Source organism: Sarcophilus harrisii, chromosome 2 (assembly GCF_902635505.1).
Source record: "Sarcophilus harrisii chromosome 2, mSarHar1.11, whole genome shotgun sequence".
NCBI classification, from domain to species: Eukaryota; Metazoa; Chordata; class Mammalia; order Dasyuromorphia; family Dasyuridae; genus Sarcophilus; species Sarcophilus harrisii.
The window spans coordinates 384,923,694-384,944,167 of NC_045427.1; the positions used below are offsets into that span (position 1 = coordinate 384,923,694).

The following is a 20,474-nucleotide window of genomic DNA, read 5'->3' on the forward strand; positions in this document are numbered from 1 at the left end:
CTCTTTATTCCTGAAAGTTATCTCTTTCTCTTAATGCGGCTCAAGATTACATGAGCTGTTTTGGCTACATCACCACCCTAGTGATTTGCATTGAATTCATAATCTACAACCTCTTCCTCCTTGGAGAATTTTCATTCTAACCATGCATCTTTATCTTTTACTTATGAAGCTGATTTTTTGGACTCTGATTTAATTTCCACTTATCCTCTTTGAATTTCGTTTTATTTGATCTAGTCTTGTTTTAACAGGATTTTTTTCTGGATCTCAATTCTGACAAATGATATGTCATTTTTCCCTTTTAGATTAGTGACATCTACACATTTGATGAAAATTAACATCTCAGTTTTTATCCAAGTCAGTGATAAAAATGGAGACAGCATGTAGCTAAACAGATCTACAGGATTCTCCCCTGGAGACCTGATAAGTATTAATGATTGTTCTTCAAAGTGAGTCATTCAACCACCTCCCAAACCATTTAATTATTACTATCTAATCACCTCTTCATATTTCTAAGGAACAGTATGAGACTTTATCAGATGCTTTGCTAAAATCTAGTAAATTTATGAACTGATGCTAAGTGAAGTGAGTAGAACCAGGAGATCATTGTACTTGGTGACAGACAGCAAGATTATATAATGATCAGTTCTGATGGATGTGACTGTTTTCAACAGTCAAGATGATTCAGGTCAGTTCCAATGGTCTTGTGATGAAGAGAGGACTGTGGGGGCTGAGTGTAGATCACAACATAGTATTTTCACTCTTTTTGTTGTTGTTTGCTTAAATTCTGTTTTCTTTCTCATTTTTCCTTTTTGATCTGATTTTTCTTGTAGAGCATGATAATTGTGGAAATATGTATAGAAGACTTGCACGTTTTAACATTTATTGGATTACTTGTCACCTAGGAGAGGAGGTAGGGAAAAGAGAAGGAAACAAAATTTGGACCACAAGGTTTTGTAAAGGTGAATGTTAAAAATTACAAATGTATATGTTTTGAAAATAAAAAGCTTTAAAAATAAAAAAATAATAAAAAACTTGGTAAATTATATTTGTATCTGTACTCTGATTCAGGAATCCTGTTCATAAAGGAAATAAATCTGGCATGGCCTGTTCTTCATTAGGCTTTGTTAAAATCCTGTAACAATTGCTTCCTTTTCTGGATAGTAATAACCATCTCTGTAGTGATCTGTTTTAAGATTTTCCCAAGAATTGAAACTGGTCTATAATATTCAGGCTCTATTTTCCTTTCCATTTTGAAAATTGAAATGACATTGCCTTTCTACAGTCCTACTGTAGTTCCTCCATTTCACATGATCTTCAAATATCACCAATATAGGCTCAGCAATTTTATTTGCCAATTTTTTTTTTTCAGTGCCCAAGGATATAGTTCATCTGGGGCAGGTGACTTGACTACATCAAGGACAAGGAAATGCTCATTTATTGTCTCTTTTCCTTGAGTTTCAACTCTCCATTGGTCATTTTTGATTTGTCACTCCCAGAGGAAATGCCATTCTTCTGAATAGAAACAAAAGGAGCAAGGTAAGAATTGAACATTTCAGCCTTTGCATTTTTTGTTGTCAGTTATTTTCATCCCATCCACCCCAAGCAGTCATTCTATTCCATGCACAATCCTCATCTTTTCCTCAATGTCACAAAAAATCCCTTGTTATTGTCCTTAGCTACCCCTGCCAAACTCAGCTTATACTGAGCTTTAGTATTTCTGACACAAGTTTTACAGGACTGTGCCAGTTTTTTATATTCACCTTTTATTCCCTGCCTTGCTTCCATCTTCTCTTTATATCTTTTTGAAATCTTAATTGGAGCATGAACATTGGTCTTTTCAGACCAACTCCCATTTTTCCTCCTCATTTAAATTTTTTCCTCTTTGACTTTTATGAATTCTATTCTAAAAAATTTCCCATTCCTTCCTGGCTGATTTTCCTAATAGAATATTAGTTCATGTGATAAGATCTATACAAGGCTGTATTGATAAATGCTTAACAACCAGCTCTCTGGAAAAAATGTACACATGATGTACTTGGAAGTTTAATCAGCATCATAAACATTTTTCCATTACTGTCCTAAATCTAGAAAATCAACAAAAGATTTGTTTCATTTGTAGCATTTACTGATTTTCAAGGTGTAAAATAGAAAATTTAACAACATGCTTTGGCTCCATGTTTCAAGCAGGCTCCATCACATTTCTATAAATAAACTTTCTTTTGAACTTTTTGAAATTATTCTCCAATATTAATTATCACTATGTCTAGATTTCCCTTTATATTATATTACAAATATTTTCCCCTAAGGTTTTCATTTCATCACTTTTCATTCTAGCAACCAGTCCTTCCCTGATAGTGATGATGGATCATATTCCACAATCTCCTCTTGTTGGTCTCTGTACCTGTTGAAAGATGAAAATATAATTTAGAAAACCTAAAAAGTTATTACCTGCTCTTCTTTTGGCAAAAAGAGAACTCTGATAGATGTTAGGATAATTGAAGTCTTCCACCATTATTCTATGCCACTCAGATCTGGGGTCACTTTCTCCATTAAGTCATTCTTGAATTTCCCAGATGTTGTCCTCTTCTTGAAATTACTTTGAATTTGATTTGTACATTTTATGTATTGACTCATGAATGTATCAAAAGTCCATGCCAGTAGAATGGAAGATCCTTTGAGAGCAGGGGCTGTTACATTCTAATCTTTGTATCTTCACTGCTTAGCAGAGGGACTAGCATATAATTGCTCTTTAATAAAGATTAAATGTTGAGTTGCATTGGAATCTAAGTTTTCAAATCAGAGAATCTGGGTTCAAATTTCAGCCTTCACACTCACTGGTCTATCACGGGGAAATAATTTCTCTCTAAATTTTCTCATCTAAAAAATGGGAGCAATTGTATGTTATCAATCTTATAGGATTGTGAGAAAAGTCATTTGTAAATAAAACACTACAAAAATGTGAACTATTCTTATCATCAATAACAACAATGAATGAGAATCTAGGGAAAATGTTATATTATGGATCATGAAGAAGCAACCTTATTTTGTCTCAGTTTTTTCATCTGAAGATACTACTGATATACTACTACTACTACTACTACTACCACCACCACCACTACCACCACCACCACCACCACCACCATTACCACCACCATCCCTCCTCCTCTTTTTTATAGGGTTATTCTCTCCTCCACTGGCAGGTTATCATATAGTAACAGGATTTTCCATCTTTGTTATAATTTCTATTCTAGTAGAAAGGATTTGTTTTTCCTATTATGCCTGCCATGTCATTCCATCAGCTCCAGCAATTCCACAGTAACCTAAGCTCCAATCCTGTACCACCAATTGCCTATTACATATTTCAAATTGAAGCATGTTACAGAGATTGTTCAAATTCAACGTTTCTGAATTCAACATTTTTTCCCTAAAACCTATTCCTCTTTCAACTTTCACTATTTCTGTGACTAGCATCCTTCCAGTCTCTTGGGTTCATAAATGCAGAATTATTTTCAACTTCTTATTTTTCCCCATTCCATATAGCCAATAGGTTGTTAGATCTTCACTGTTTATACTTCAGCAATCTCTCACACATCAAAGCTCTTCCCTCTTTTCACATTTACTCTTCTACATGTTGCTGCCAAAGTGAATTTCCTTAAGCACAGATCTGATCCTGTCAGTCCCCTAATCAATAAACTCCAGGGGGATCCCTAATGCCTTAAGGAGGAAATGCAAACTTGTCTGTTTAGATTTATTCCTTTACAATCTGATCCCAAACTATCTTTTCAACTTGACTGTATATTAACCCCCCTCCAGCATGCTGTGATCCAGACAAACTGGACTTTTCTGTGTCCCCACACAGAAGATTCTATTCCCCACCTCTGTGCCTTTGTATTGGTCATCTCTAGACTGGAATTCATTCCCTTCTCATCCCTCTCACCCAGTCTGGTTCTTTTTCCAAGTCTCAGACCAAACGCTATCTTCTACATAAAACCTTTCCTGATATACATAACTACTGGTATCTTCTTTCTAAATATCATCTTGTATTTAAAAAGATAACTGTTAATTTAAAAAATGCCTTTATTGGGGAGTATTTATGCTTTTTATTTTTACTCTACATATTTTGTAAACATACTTGTATACTTTATTTTGTATACTGACTTTATATTTAGTCTATATATTTTGTATACTTATTTGTTTTCTTATTAGATTATAAGCTGGGTAGGGATTCTTTCATTCTTTATATTTGTATCCCAAGTGCCTAACATAGAGTAAATATTTAATAAATGTTTATTGATCGATAAATTGTGGAGAGTGAGGGCAGAACAGGGCTATTTATATTATATTAAACAAAAAAAAGAGAAAATGTGGCTTATTTGCATAGAGATCTCCATAATCCTTTCTATTCTCATTTGTGTTAGAATTCCAAACTCTCTTGGAGGACATGGTGACCTAGTTAAAGCTCCCAGGGAAAATACTATTACTCCAACTCATCCCTACATGCCTTAAAAGGCTTAGTCTTTCAGGCAACATACAAATGAGAGGCCTATCATCTGTGACTTACAATGGAAGTTAGATTCTAAGGGGATCATTCATTACTTAAGGAGATACAGAATTGTGGTCAAGAAGAAACATGTTAGCTAGGGGCTTTTTCCTTGGAAGAAAAGAAAAATAAAACCCTAAAACAAAAACAGCCCCCCCCCCCCCCACCCAAAAGTTGTTTTTAAAACAATTAACTTACAGCTAAGGAAGGGAAGTGACTGAGATTATATCATGGCAGCATATGTTGTAACTGACTTCTCATCAAACCCTGAGGCTGTGAAGGACCTTAAGAGGTCATTCTGACCAGTCACCTGCCTCTAGGAAGGGATATACTTTAACTATTCCAGACAGATTGGTTATCTGACCTGTTCTTGAAAAAATATAATCCTTAGGAAGATTTTTTTACTCTCTGCCATTTTCTCATTTCCATTCCTTTCTCCTAATTGCTTTTCTTTTCTTTTCTTTTCTTTTTTTTTTTTTTTTTTTGGTCATACTTATTTCCTGTCTAGCTCTACCTCTCTCTGCTTGATTATATTTGCCACCCTGCTCCTTCCTCCCCAATTATCTCTTATGAACCTTTCAGGCTCTAATATTCTACTATGTTCTAAGTTCTTTCTTTTTTTTTTTTTTTTTTTTTTTTAGCAATAGAATTCTATGTTCTGTGTTGTTAAGTTCTCTTGTAGCAATGACATTGTGTTCTATATTCTAAGGGCTTTTACAGGGTGATGGAATATAGAGAACACTGGACTTGTAGTCAGAAAACCTGGGTTTGAGTTCTGCTTCTGACATTGCTTAGCTCGGTGACATGAACAAATCACTTAAGCTCTCCGAACCTCAGTTTCTTATCTATAAAAATGGAGATAATGATACTCGTATTATCCATTTCACAAAATGATGACGAGAGCATTTTGGAAACGTATATATTTAAGCTATAAATACTATAACTCATAATTCAAACTATAAAATCTTATCATTCCAAGAGTGTATAGGTATGCATGAGTACAATAGTTCTATCACCTCCCTTAACCTGGATGTCATATTTTTGCTCTTGTAGCTTAAGATTCATAACAAGAATAGATTGGGCTAGATGACCTCAGTTCTATTCTACATCTAAGGTTCTCTGATTTTAAGAAAACTATAAAAAGTACAGTTTTAACTACTAAAATCAAACAGACCGCTAATTCCCTTATAATTGGGCAACACAAGTCTGACACCCAGTGGCTGGTTTGGATCCATTCCCAAGGAAATTATTTCTATGGGAGATGGGAGTCTCTGGGTACTGGATGCGTATATATAGAAGACCCAAAGTCCATAGGTAAAGGGACAAGTCTAAATTCAACCAAGGAGTGCTTGCCATCTGACACAGTTAGCCTAATGCAAAGGACAGTACCAGCCAGCCTCATACAAAGGAACTAAAATAAAGTCTAAGACAAAAACAGCATTGCACCAAAGGCAGTCCTTTCCCAAGGCAGACACCGAAGCAATTACACTCAGCACTCCCTTGAGAATGCCTATCTGTGGCACCAAGAGGAGGGACACAGAGAAAATGGAATATTTAAAGGTCAGTTTCTGAGTCTAATCCGTTCTGTATTTATATGGGGCAATCACAAGGGAACTGACTTGCTGCCATGAAATGTGGCTGTCCCCTAGATCCGGCTAATAGGGCAATGCTGGACGGTGGATAAGCATGTGGAGTCACACATATGTGTGGATGGGAGTTCCATTATCACTGTGTCACTGGAGTCAAAGAATCTCAGGATTTAGAAGGGAACTCCTAAGGTATCTAGTATGACCTATTTCCGAGTAAGGGTGCTCTCTAAAGCATCCTTGAGAAGGAATTTTCTAGTCTCTGCTTAACGATCTAAAGAAGTTCAAATCTGGCCTCAGACACATACTAACTGTATGACCTTGGGTAAGTTATTTCACCCTATTTGTCTCAGTTTCTTCAGCTGCAAAATGAGCTGGAGAAGGAAATGGCAAACTTCTCCAGTATCTTTGCCACAAAAAAACCCCAAATGGGATCATGAAGAGTCAGGAACAATTGAAAAATGAATAACAAAAGACCTTAATTTCTTCATTTGTAAAATGGAGTACTTTGACTATGATATCCCAGGGCTTCTTAAGCTTTTTTCACTTATGACCCTTTTCCATCTGAGAAATTTTTATGTGACCCCCAATAAATAGGTATATAAAATAGGCATACAAATCAGACATTTATTAATAATAAATCATAATTTCACAACTCTTACATTCAGTTACAAAATCTTATATGACGTCATGATCCATAATTTGAGAAGCTGGAATCTAAATAATGATTTCCAGTTCTGACTTCTACATTCTAAGGTCTTTCTGGGATCTGAGGTCCTAAGGTCCATTCAAATTCTTTGCCCTTTCCCTCACCTTATACAATCTTCCCTACTTTTTATAAAGAAGCCTGTGCACATTGAACAGGACTGCAAGCCAATGCTGACGTTCATTCTCTATGAGTCACTCACAGTTATCTGACCATAGGAAAACAGTGGAGGCTGTATTGTTATAGCTTTCATAGGACTGTTATGATGAAAGCGTTAGAAACGTGAGTTTCTTTTTAAAAAAATATTGTATCCTGTGCTTTATCCACTCTTTCCTGGGAAAGTTTTGTTCATTGTGAATCATGGGAACATTAATTCATATGATCAACCCTGTCTAATCTGGTGATCCAAGCTCATTCATTCATTCATTTAGCAGGCATGCATTAAATACTTACTATAAATACCTGTACTAGACCTCTAGGATACAAAACCAAAATTGAAGTCTCTTCTCTGAAAGAACTTAAATACTCTTTTTTTATTTTGTGCATTGGAGTGGGGAGTTGGGCCTAGGGAATGGTGATAGTAATATATATATATATATATATATATATATATATATATATATATATATATATATATATATAATTCAGAGCATAAAAAAACCACAAAAATGTTCAGTGAGGCTGGGAAGAGCACTAGCATGTGGAGGAGCTATCAAGGGAGGCCTCATATCAAAAGTGGACGCTGAAGGGCAAGCTGGACAGTTTGGAATGTAGAGGGCATGAAGTCAGGCAGTCAGTTAACAAGCTTTTATTTAGCAGCTACTATTAATCAAAATCTGTTACTGTGTGAAGTACTGAGAATGCAAAAAAAGGCAAAGCAACTCACATTCTAATGGGGGAGACAACAACATACAAACAAAACAGGTACAGTAAATATGGAAGATAATCTTGGAGAGAAGGCACTAGTATGGAGGAAGTGGTACAGGGAGGGCAATCATATCTTTCAAAAGGTGGGATTCTTGAAAGAAGCCAGGAAAATTGGTAGGGGGAGGGGATAATGGACTAGAGAAGGAGAATATTCCGGGCATGGGGAACAGCTATTGAAGAGAATTGGGAGTGTTATGTGTGAAGAACAATGAAATTTTAGAATATGTGGAGGGGAGTCAAATATAAGAAGATTGGAAACAGAAAGGGGCCAGGATGTGAAGGACTTTAACAGCCAAACATAAGATATTATGTTTGATTCTGAAGATAATAAAGTTGCGTTTGGGTGGGGAGGGAAGGAAATATAATCAGATTAGAGCTTTGGAAGGTTACCTTGGCATCCAAGTGGAAGATGGACCAGAGTAGGGAGAGATTTTTTAGTAATAACCCAGATGTGAGATGATGGTTGTTCTGGGGTGATGGCAGTGTCGGAGGAGAGAAAAGATATATAAGAGAGATGTAATAAAAGTAGAAATGACAGTGCTTGGTTACATATTGGATGTGGGGAGTGACTAACGGAAACTAAAGTGTCATAAGGATGGAAATGTAGGTGAGAGACAGATGATGAAGGATTTTAAATGGCAGAAGAGTTTTGTATGTGATGCTAGGAACTATTGTGAGTCATTGGAGCTTCCTGAGCAGAGTGAATGACAAGGATTAACTTATGCTTTTGGAATAACAATTTACTGTTGGTGGAACTGTGAATATGTTCAACCATTGCATAATTTAGAGTGATGTAAGAAAAGGAACTAAAGAGTCCATGCCCTGTTTATCCTAATGCTTGTCATATATTCCAGAGAAATCAGAATAGGTAGAAAGGTTTCATATTAAACCAAAGTACTAATAGCAGCACTTTTTTTTGAAGTAATAAAGAACTGGAAACAAAGTAAATATCTGTTAATTTTCAAAACCCCTTGAGATAATTCTTTATTCTCTCCAATTTTATTTGTCTCTCAGAAAAGGCTACTTTTCTCCTCATCAAGATCAACCCTTCTACTTGTGTAGTAGGTTTTATTCCCTTTCAACTCTTTATCTCAAAACCTTTCCCCCATCCATCCCCAAACTCCATCTATCTACTGGTTTCATCTTCATTCCCTGAAAGTACACCTGGTCTTCTCCAGCCTTAAAATACCCCAATAATTTTAAATTTCTACCTTTCCTTGAAGCTATTGTCCTATATCTCTATTCTTATTCACAAGCAAAATCCTAGAGAAACCTATTTACATTCCTTGCCTTCCTCTTTTCATACTTACTTTTCAACCTTTTGCAATCTGACTTTTAACTTCTTTAAACTCAAATTGTTTTTTCCAGTTACCAATGATCTCTTTGTCAAATCCTATGACCTTTTCTTGATCCTCATTCTCCTTTGTCTCTGTAATATTTGACACTGATGATTGTGTACTTCTAGATACTTTCTCTTTTTTTTGCTTTTCTCTCCTTGTATAACTCTCTCTTGACTCTCTTCCTGCTTTCTGGACCATTTCTTCTTTCTTCTGCAGGATCATAAACAAAGTCTTACTCCTTAAGCATAAGTGTACCTTAAAGCTCTGTCCTAGGCCCTCTTCTCTCTATATATACCCTTTCACTGAGTGATCTTATTAACTCTCAGGGTTTTAACATCTCTCAGAAGATTGACTTTTATATCTATATATACAATCTTTGTCTTCTTAGGTATAGCCCTGTATTACAAACTGCCTATTGGACTTTTCAAGTTATAGATTTCACAGATTTAATACATCTAGAGCAGAACTCTTTATCTTTCCCTCTAAATGCCTCCTTTCTGAACTTTTCTAGTTTTGTTGGGAGTACCACTCTCTTTCTAGTCTCCCAAATCATTGTCATATTTGATTTCCTACTCTTCATGTCACATATCCAAATTGGATTCCAAGACTTACTGAATCTTCTTCCATGTCATCTCCCACATCCATTCCCTTTTCTTTGCCCACATGAGTACCATCATAGTGAAAGCCCTTATCACCCCTCTCCTGAGCTATTGCAATCACACCCTAATATATTTCTTTGCCTCAAGCCTCTCATCTCTCTGATCAATTCTCTACACCACAGCCAAATTGATATTAGTAAAGTCCATTTCTTATCATATTACTTTTTTGCTCTGTTTTCTCTAATATCTGATGATTTTTTTCCCTGGCATCCAATATAAACACTTCTGTTTGATTTTTAAACATCTTTACAAATTGGTTCCAGTTTATCTTTGTAGTCTTAGTGTGCTTTAGTTTCTTTAGTGAAATCTCTGTCCTAGGCAAGCTAGACTATTTGTTGCAATCCTTCTGCATTTAGATAGACTTGGAATCTCCCACACTTGGAATTCACAATCTTTTCACTTTTGCTTCTTCTCAGAATCCCTAGTTCCCTTAAAAGTTCAGCTCAAGCATGATATAATAATTATTATTATTGTTAATAATAATAATGAAATAGCTAGCATTTATAAGCATTTTATGCCTTGCAAAACACTTATAAATATTATCTCAATTTTTTCTTCACAACAACCCCGTTTAATAGATGAGGAAACTTAGGCAGACAGATTTAAAAACACAGCATGCTGAGGTAAATATTAGTATCTAAAGCTACATTTAAGCTTAGTTTTTCCTGATGCCTTATCCAGCAACTGATCCATGGTATTCTCCCCAAATTGTTTTCTATGTGAAGTCTTTCCTGATTTTCTCAGCTGCTGCTAAGGCTTACACACACACACCCACACCCACACACAATTGTGTGTAAACTCTTTTATGCATGTGTTGCCTCCATGGATTAAATGCAGTTTTCTTGAGAACAGGGACTGATAATTTATATCCTTGTATCCTCGGTTTCTAGCCTAATTCCTGAAACTTAGTAGATACTTAATAAATTGAATGGGAAACAGTTAAACAATATTATTGCATTATAAGAATCAGTCTAGAATCAGTTAAATGGCATAGTAAATAGACCCTTGAGCTTGAAATCAGGAAGATTCATTTTCATGAGTGCCTCAGACACTCACTAGCTGTATGATTCTGGGCAAGTCACTTAACCCTGTTTGCACCAGTGTCTTCATCTATAAAATAAACTGGAGAAGGAAATGCCAAACCCCTCCAGTGTCTCTGACAAAAAAAAAACCAACCAAATGGCATCATGAAGAGTCAGACAGGACTGGACAACAATAACAAGAATCAATGAATAAAAGGCATTGAAAGATTTATATGAACTTATATACAGAGAGACATGTAGAGAAAAATAAGCAGATTCAGAAAAACAATATATACAATGACTACAACAATGGAAAGAACATTCACAACCTTCATGAAACTGAATGATATGTAATAATATAATGACTAAGCTTGACCCGAAAGATGAGCAAATAGAGCTCTCTCCCATCTTTGAGGAGGCTTTGATTATAGAGCATTGCATTTACAGTCAGACTCAGGTGATATATAGGTTTGTTTTGTTGAACTGCAATATTTTTCCTCTTTCTTATTTATTTTTTATTATAAGTAAAAGCTTGCCAGGTAAGGGAATAGAGAAGAGAGAAGGAAAGAAAACAAATTTGGAAATGAAGTTGATGTAAACCAATCAATATTTATGAATTACATATTATGTACCAGGTTGTATGCTAAGCATTGGAGATATAAAAAGATGCAAAGAAGAGTCCCTGTCTGCAAGGAGCTTACAAATAAAAATATTAAAGACATTTTCAATTTGGCAAGTGTGTGAAAGATAGATTGTAGAGGGAAAAACTTGTGTCAAGGGGAATGGAGGCTGGTTAAAGGCTGGGACTTTCTTGCTTGCTTGTTTTTGTACCCAGGACTCTTAGTACAATGCGTATAACATAGCAAGTAGTACATGTATGCTTTTTTCATTCCTTCATCCAGGAGGCTATTTCAATTGTCTGAGTGAGAGGTGAAGAGGATCTGAACTTGGGCAGTGGCTGTTCAAGTGGAGAAAAGAATATGGAGATGACTGCAGAGCTACTGCAGCCAGCTCTAATGAGTTTGTGAGTACTTGACTGTTAAATTTTCAGTGTGAGCATCTACATCTCAGAAATCGGTAGGATTTCTGCTGCAAATCAAGGATTGATTTATTGTTTTGTTGATTTTCTAGATTTGAAAAAGTGTTAATAATGCAGATTAAAAGTGTGTGTGCATACATTTCTTTTTAGGTTGTTAAACATTTACTAGCACATTCTTGTATTGCTCTATAAACACTGAGCTTGAGCTCAGCAGGAGTGTGTTAGACTTAGAATAAAACCGTTGCCAGACTGGAGGCTTGATATTTGTAGGCTAATAATAACAACAATAATAATAACTGGCATTTATAAAAGTGTTTTACACTTATTATCTCATTTGACAGTCATAATACCCCTGGATATGAGAAATGCCATGTCTGTAATTTAACAAGACTTGGCAATGGCTTATATAGCTTGCATTTATATAGTGCCTACTATGTGCTTTACAAATATTATCCCATTAGATCTTACAACAATACTGAGAGATAGGTGCTATTATTACACCCCACTTTACAGTAGAAGAAACTGAAGCAAACAGAGGTTTAATGATTTGACTTGCCCAAAGTCACATGAATAATAAGTGTCTGAGATCAAATTTGAACTCTGATCTCATTTCCTTATCTGTAAAATGAGCTGGAGAAGGAAAAGGTAAACCACTTCAATATCTTTGCCAAGAAAATCCCATATGGATTATAAACACATTGAACACCACTGAAAAATGATTTGACAACAATAGCTGACCAAGATGTTGAAATTGAGGAACAGGAAGAATGGTGATCTCACTTGAAAAAAAAAGTTAGGCTAGGGGAATTAAAAAAAAGATAATAAATTCTCTTTCTATGTAGATTAAGGGAGCTTGAATTACTACCTTTTCTCAGCCTATTCGGAGCCAAGAACTGGGTGGCCTTGTGATGTGTCCCCTTGGTTGTGAAGGTAAATGTTCTGGGGGCAGAGCATGCCTGGGAGAAAGTTCATTCTCCCTCAGTGACTTACTTCCAGAACTGCTGATGTAGGTGCCCCATGGAAAACTTGGAGCATATTCTATTTAGAGACAATTCATCCTTACACAGCACATCTAGTGACTGCTGTTTGCCTCGTTACCCATTAAGGGGACATTTGCATGCAAATAATTTTTTTTTCTTCTCAGCTCCCTAGGCAGGGTGCATCAGAATGTCCTGTTTGTCCTGCAGTGGTCAGGCTGGAGAGGAGTGAATAAATAGGAGGTTGATGTGAGAGGATTCTGCTCAACTACCTTAAGAAGAAGGAAAAAAGAAGGAAGTGTGACCAAATTTAAAGGCCAGAGGGCTACTGATATCAGTAGCTTATCCCAGATTTATTTTCCTAAAATATTCTTTTGAACAATTACAGAGCATATTAGATAAAATTAAAATTCCTTAGGCTAATGTTCAAGGGCCTCCATAATATGATCTTCATTTATCTTTTCATTTAGAATAAATGTTAGTGATGGCAGGAATTTCAGTTCATAGAATATGAGAACTAGCAGAGACCTTAGAATACAGAATGTTAAAAAAATCAGAATATGTAAAATTCAGAATATGTATGTACTTACAAAGCTATGTATATGTTTGTAGATGTGTGTATATATGCATAAGTATATATCAAATGTATGAACCATGAAACATTTTATATATTGTACAGATAAACATACATATCTATTTCTATCTAGGTACATGTGTGTATGCACATACCACATATATATCATAGAATGCTTTAAGGTTTACATTTTCCATATAGCATCTCATTTGTTCTTTACAAGAACTCAGTGAAATAGGTGCTATTATTACCTTTCTTTTACAGATGAGGAAACTGAGGCCAAAAGAGGTTAAAATAAGTTGTTCAATGTCACATAGCTTCCAAGTGTCTGAAGTAGAATTGTGGAATCAAGTTTTTCTGATTTCAAATCCAGTGTTCAAGTAATTTATAGAATGCCAGAGCTGAAAGGCACTAGAGTGCATAGAATTTAGAATATTAGAAGGGAGAGAGACTTTAGAACAGAGTACGTCACAGCTGGAAACTTAAGAACATACAATATTTGAACTGTAAATGTCCTTAGAATTTAGAATAGAATCTCGGATGGGAAGGAACACAAGTATTACTATTTATCATATTGATTCAGGTACGTTTGGCATCTTCCTTCCCATTCTATAAACTCCCTGAGCTCTATAACAGATCATGTCTAATTCTTTGTATCTACTAGCATTTTGGTAGGTATGGGAGGAGGAGTAGAAATATATGCTGTTTCATCTTTGAAGAAAGTATCTTGAAATTCTGACTTGTGACATGAATGCCTTTCTAGTAGACAGTCTTTATCTACCTGAGTGGGACTGTTAGGCTTGTGAGTGTGAAAGATTTGACTGGTACAATGATCTCTAACCAATCTGCAGAGAATCACAAGTTTCAGGAAAGTGCAAATGCTTTTATTTCCTTTATAGAAGATTGCCTTCCTAATCAGGGTCCCCTTCTGAAAATTTTTCCATTCTCTAAGGACTAGCTCAGATGCTGCCATAATGATATTTTGCATTTATATAGTGCTTTAAGGTTTATATTGCACTTTCCTGTACTCTCATTTTTGCTCACAATGATACTGTGAAGTATTTAAAACTAAGGAATACAGAAGTGAAATGACTTGCCTAGGATCATAAAACTACTGGCTGTCTAAGGAAGGATTCAAATCCAGGTCTCCCTCCCTCCCTCTAAGTTCTACGCACAGCATCATCTCATTTCTCATTTAATCTCATGGTACTTTCTTTTATTCTTATGTTTTTTTTTTACATTTATAATATTCTACTTTGTCTGGTGTCCATGTTTCATCTTTCCAACTAGATTATAAGATCTAGGAGAGCAAGAATCATTATTTAGCTGAACTTACATGTTTTCCTGCATTGAAAATGGTATTTTCTGAATGTTGAAAACTATCTTTACATATATTTGGAACAAAAAAAAACTATTGAGAAAAAAAGTAGTTAAGAAAAAAAGCAAGTTAGTATCTTACATGTAATATATATTTGGAAACTGAGTGTTTTAAAAAATGTTTGTTGATTGATAAATAGGAATTCAGAAAAGCTTGGGTACTAGTCCTGGCTCAGCTACTAGATAGTTGTGTAACCTTGGTCCCCTTTCTTGGACTCATTTTGACCTCTGTAAAATGGGTAGGTAGCTGCTGGATTAGGTGATCTCAAAGGTCTCTTCCAGTTATGATATATTATGTTCTAAGCTTCCTTCCATTTTTAACATTTTTATATTCTAGCACATACACACATATCTTTAACCAAAGACAAGCACAGTAAATAGTAAATTACACATTCAATGTTCATTTTGTATTCAGACCTAATCATGAGGGATTTAACTCTCTCTAGGGAGGATGATTCTTAAATGCAACAGGACAAGAGTAGGGAAAAGGGAGAAAAGGAGGACTTGAATGAGGTTTGGCAGTTTTTGCTTGGAGCTAGATGGAGACTGAACCAGCCAACGATTGTCCCTGAGGCTGTTTCTCCTTGACCAAAGTTTTGTGAATTGGCTGTGGCAGGATTAGAGGTCAGTGCTCAAACGTGTAAGGACAGAGTATGGGCCTGATGGGAATTTATGTTGTTCTCTGATCATTGTCTATTTCAATGTTGACCCAGGAAGTTGAAGATGAGAAGTGATGTGGAGAAAACCATGGATATGATCTTAATTATCTCCACAGATTTTTTAAAAAGCATAGACAAAAATAAGGAGAGTTAAAGACTGAGTAGAATCCCAGGAGAATGGAGTAGGTGTCAGGGAGCAAGATAGTTTGAGCAGAAAATAGGAAATGAAGAAAATGGTCCAGAAATGCCTTTGGGGGAGAGGAATAAGAGTCTGGATCCATCAATGCAGAAGCAGAAAACCATGGAATGATAAGGCCAGAAGGGACCTTGGAATGTAGACTATTAGAATTTTTACAGTATAGAGCACAGAATATCAGAGCTAAAAAGGGCCTTAAAACAAAGAATAATAAGGCTAGAGGGGACTTCCTATTTTAACTAACAACAACAAAAAAAATTAATTCACTTTACTTTCTAATTATTCATTCATTAATTCAACAAACATTTATTAAGTGCCTAATTACCACTGTGAAACAAGGTTGGGCTGACCCTGTCTCCCTTCATTAGTAGATCATTAGCACTAGACTTTAACCACTGTGCTACCTGGTAGCTAACCCAAATAACTCCACAAATATTTGAATATAAGTGAGACAACGTATTCTCTCCATTTTCGTAGACCTAATCTGAGAGGGGAACCCTGATTTTTTAAAAACAATTATTCTAAGAATCAATTTGTGATAGATTTTATTAAAATATATTGCCATAGTGGAAAAATGAAAGTGAAATTTATTCTGTTTTGGTAAAGGTTTTTGATGTGGTTTTATGACCTGGGAAAAATGAATTTATTTACCTTGTCAAATAATAGTGTAAATATCACAACTATTTTTAAATTGCATATGAGGAGGCCTTTGTTTTACTCCAGTGGGTTCCTATCATCTCCAGGATCAAATATAAAATACTCTGGCACTCAAAGTCCTTTACAACTTAATCTCTTCTTATCTTTCCAGTCCCTCTTATGGTCCCACCACTTTTTCTTCCTTCTCTTCCATCCTGAGACACTAGTTTCAAAAAGTTTCAAAAAAACTTCAAAAAAAAAAAAACTAGTTTCAAAGAAAGCAAAAGGGAAAGCTCTGGGATACTGAAGAGAAATGAATACTATATTAGGAGAAATGGATATTCGATAGGGAGAGAAAATGTTTTGCTTAAACAAATCTAGTTTCCCATCTTTGATGTCATAGTCAGGAAACCAGTACTAATCAAGGATGAATGGAAAGTTTTTGTGTGGCAGATGTAAAAATACAACCTCTCACTAACTGTGAAGGTATGATCAAGTCATTTCTCCCTCTCCTCTAATAGTACTAACACTGCCATCTCACATTGACACAGTATTTTATGTGATTTATATCTCTTATCTCATCTCAGCTGTCCTGTGGGTTAAAACAAGGTAGGGATTTACCCATTTTATTGATGAACCTTAATTGAGGTCCAGAAAGAAATGACATGCCCATTGCCACACATATAAGAAGTGTCAGAACTAGGATTTCTTTCCACTTACAATACTAGAATTAGGCTAAGTCCTAAGTCTTAATGGGACTGTGCAGAAGAATTAGGTCAGTGATGCATAATAATAGGTCCTTTATTTGTCTTGTTTCATGGAAGCCCGAGTAATTTATTGGGCACACCCAAATCTGAAGACTTGGATGAGGAGACAGAACCAGAAAGAGAATGTCAGCATCTATTTCCCAAACTGGGTCAGGAATTGAGCCCTCTAAATTAGGGCAACATCACCATATCAGAGGTGATCCAAAACACAGTGGAGAAGAGAAGTATGGGGAACAACCATGGATAATGTATGGATAGATACAGTCTCAAACTTAGTGCTCTTCAGGGAAAGATAAGAGGAAAGAATCCATATTAGTTACATGAGACTTTGAATCTCTTTACACCAAAGTCTTGGCCACTTCTTCCAGGGTCACTCTCAGCAGTTTGAGGATATGGTGAAAAGAAAAGTTTTATGAGGTGAAGTAAGGACTTAAGTAAGTAGGGATTATCACCGTTTTTGTCCCAGTCAGGAAGCTACCAACCATCAAGAATTCATAGAAGACAAATATATCTAGCATAGCAGAGGTTTTTTTTTTTTTTTTTTTGGGGGGGGGGATTACAACAGTTTTTAAAATTTTAGACTGGGACAGTATGTATGCCAAATTAACTAGCATACACATGGTTTTATATTTTATTTTCGTCTTCTTGTTTTGCCTAATATTTTTCACTCTTGTGGGAATGAAAAGATACATAGATTTTCTTTTCCAGTATCTGCTATGCGGACTTATAAAGAACCTCCTTGAATCTGGCCAACCAAACATAAAAATCAAGGGACTTGCGAATTTGCATTTACTTATATTCACAAAGTGAGGCCTTTTTTCCTCTTTGCTCTCATTATTATAATATATATTATATAATTAATATAATTTTAAAATAACAAAAAAAATAGGTCAAAGTTTGAATGGTCATGAGAAGATAATGCCATTAACCTGTGGAGCTATGAATTGGTCCAACTATTCCAGATAATTGTTTAGAATTATGTAATAAAAGTCACTAACCTGTTTCCACCCTTTGATTTAATGATTAAATTATCAGTCATATCAACAAGAAGGTCAAAACCAGAAAGGGTAGGTCAAATATTTAACAAAATTTTTATAGCATCACTTTTGTGTATTTTTGTGTAGCCGCAAAGAATTAGGAACAAAGTGAGTGACTTTTGACTGGGGAATGATTAAACATATTGGCTTGCTTATCCTGTATGTGTCAAGTGGTTTGCAATTAGTAGAGATGGCTGAATTCTTCTCAATAGGAGTTGCTTCCCTGGGTGAGACTTGGACTGAAAGAGAAATGGTAGTCTAGAGAGTGCCAGGCAGAAACACTTATTCATACTGGTTTTGAGTTTTTTTGATTCTGTGGTATATACAATTTTAAAATGTTAATGTGATAGAAAAAATACTGAACACAGAAGACCTAGATTCCAGTTTCGACTCCTTCAACTGTATCAATCAATCAGTCAATCAACTTTGGACAATCCCTTCTACTTTCTGGTTCTCCATTTGTAAAGGAAAGTCATTGGAATAGATGATAGCCATCCCGTAGTGGGTAAGAGATGAAATGACTGAGGAAACAAAGGTTTGATCTTCTGAGCATATCAACTTATTAAGCAATGTATGCATGCTAATTGCCAAAAACTAGGACCAGGCCCCTTGTTCAACTTAAAGTTGAACTACAAATATAGGTAGAGAAAGATTTTTTTTTAACATGAAAAACAATCAATCAAATAAGGCCAATTAATGCAAGAAGACCATAATGTTAGGTAATTTGATTTCTAACTGGATACAAGATTAGAGATTTTCCAAGTTGGAAGAAGAGTAAACAACTACAATTCCCTGAACTCCCATGAATGTCTGTAAATAATCAGAGAAATGTGGAAACAATAACTGATTGATCAGAATGGGTCCAATTTTCAGATAAGATATGGATTGCTAGAAATGTATAATTGGGAGAAAACTTCTTGCATCAGTCTTTGCGTCTGACTGGGTTTCTGATCAGAATAACCTAGGTACTTGATTAAGGGGTCTCTGATTAGCAGCTAGAGGTGGTCCAGCTCCCCACTATGCAGGCTTAGATTTAAATAATACAATAAGATTTTCTTCTCAATTGAATAAAGGTTTCTCATAAGACAGAATTTGGACTAGACCCAAAGTTGAATAGAAAGGGAACTGAATTAGCTCCAAAATTGAGTCATAAGATAGAATCAGAATAGTTCACTCATTTCCCACTGCCACTTGTCCTAATGTCCCTAATTTCCTCATTTTCTCACTCCTCCAATTCTTGCATTCTATATTCTTGGATTAAGCTGTTTTTCATCTCCCTCATTCTGAAGCATCTTCTATCTATGACATTCAACATTTTAAGGTCTCTTTCAGTTTTGGTGTTCTGTGTTTTACTTTCCAATTTTCTATGTTGTGAAGAGACTAAGGGGACTAAGATCTCTCAATGTTGTTATCCTCTTAACATCAGTAAGGGGATTTCAAAAATAGCTAAACTGATGATCGAAAATCTCCAATACTTAAAATAAATTGCCCATCTTCATATCATCATTCACATCTGAAATGATTTATATTCCAATTATGTAAGGAGTTTTCTTTCATTTAATCAGTTTTAAATCTATTATATTTTTCTTTCCCATCCTCCCCTTCTTCCCTGTAAAACTGGGAAACTCCAAACCTTGGTTGACTATGAAAGTTGACCTAAAGTTTCTAAGTATGGCATGATGCAAAGATCTCTGGATTGAGAGTTAGAAGATCAGATTTGGATGTTGGGCCACTGGGATTCCATTTTCCTGTTACAAAAGGAAAGATTGAATTAGATGATCTCTAAATTTCCTCTCATTTCTGACATTTAAAAATCCTTTCCAGTTCCAAGATTTGAAATACCTATCATCTATCATTCTCAACATTGGGATTCCCTAATATCCAACCCTGAGCATTATATTTTAGGAGGGGTATCGAACAAGTGAACAGCAAAGAGGGATCAGGAGAGTGAAGAGATGCAAAGCCATGGAGTGCATAGCCTGGAAAAACAAAAATTTGGGGAATCATAGCCTTCAAATTTCTATAGGGAAAAGAGATATGATGTATTCTGTGTTGTTCTGGAATGAAAAATTAGGAACAATTTTAACAAGTTTCCAGGAGGAATATTTGAACATCACTAGGTTCTGACCTAAGAAAAATGATGAGGTGAGTTTGTTTTCTTTAGTGTCTCTACCTTTATGTTATTCTATATTGCTTAAGTCTACCAATAAGTAGCCAGGGTCTATGGGCTAGCATTCTGTGGGTATGTAATGATGCTATGTTTGCCTATGATCAGCTTGGTGCTTTGCCTAAAGAAGCCACTGGAAAATGAATATGTCCCTGAGCCCCAACATATAGCTCATCTGGAGTACAAAGCAGGCAGCAGGAACCTTTTTGACCTTAAACTGAAATGCTAAGGACAGCAAGGAAACAAACTTTCCCCCAGAGGCCAG

General features: G+C 35.6%; 1 long non-coding RNA gene across 1 annotated transcript; it reads left to right on the forward strand.

Moving 5' to 3' along the window:
• The first annotated feature begins 930 nt into the window (after positions 1-930).
• LOC116421660 lies at positions 931-11,842 on the forward strand. The gene is made up of 3 exons (XR_004232137.1): positions 931-959; positions 1,370-1,536; positions 11,683-11,842. It is a non-coding gene; the product is annotated as an uncharacterized LOC116421660 (long non-coding RNA).
• The last annotated feature ends 8,632 nt before the right edge of the window (positions 11,843-20,474 follow it).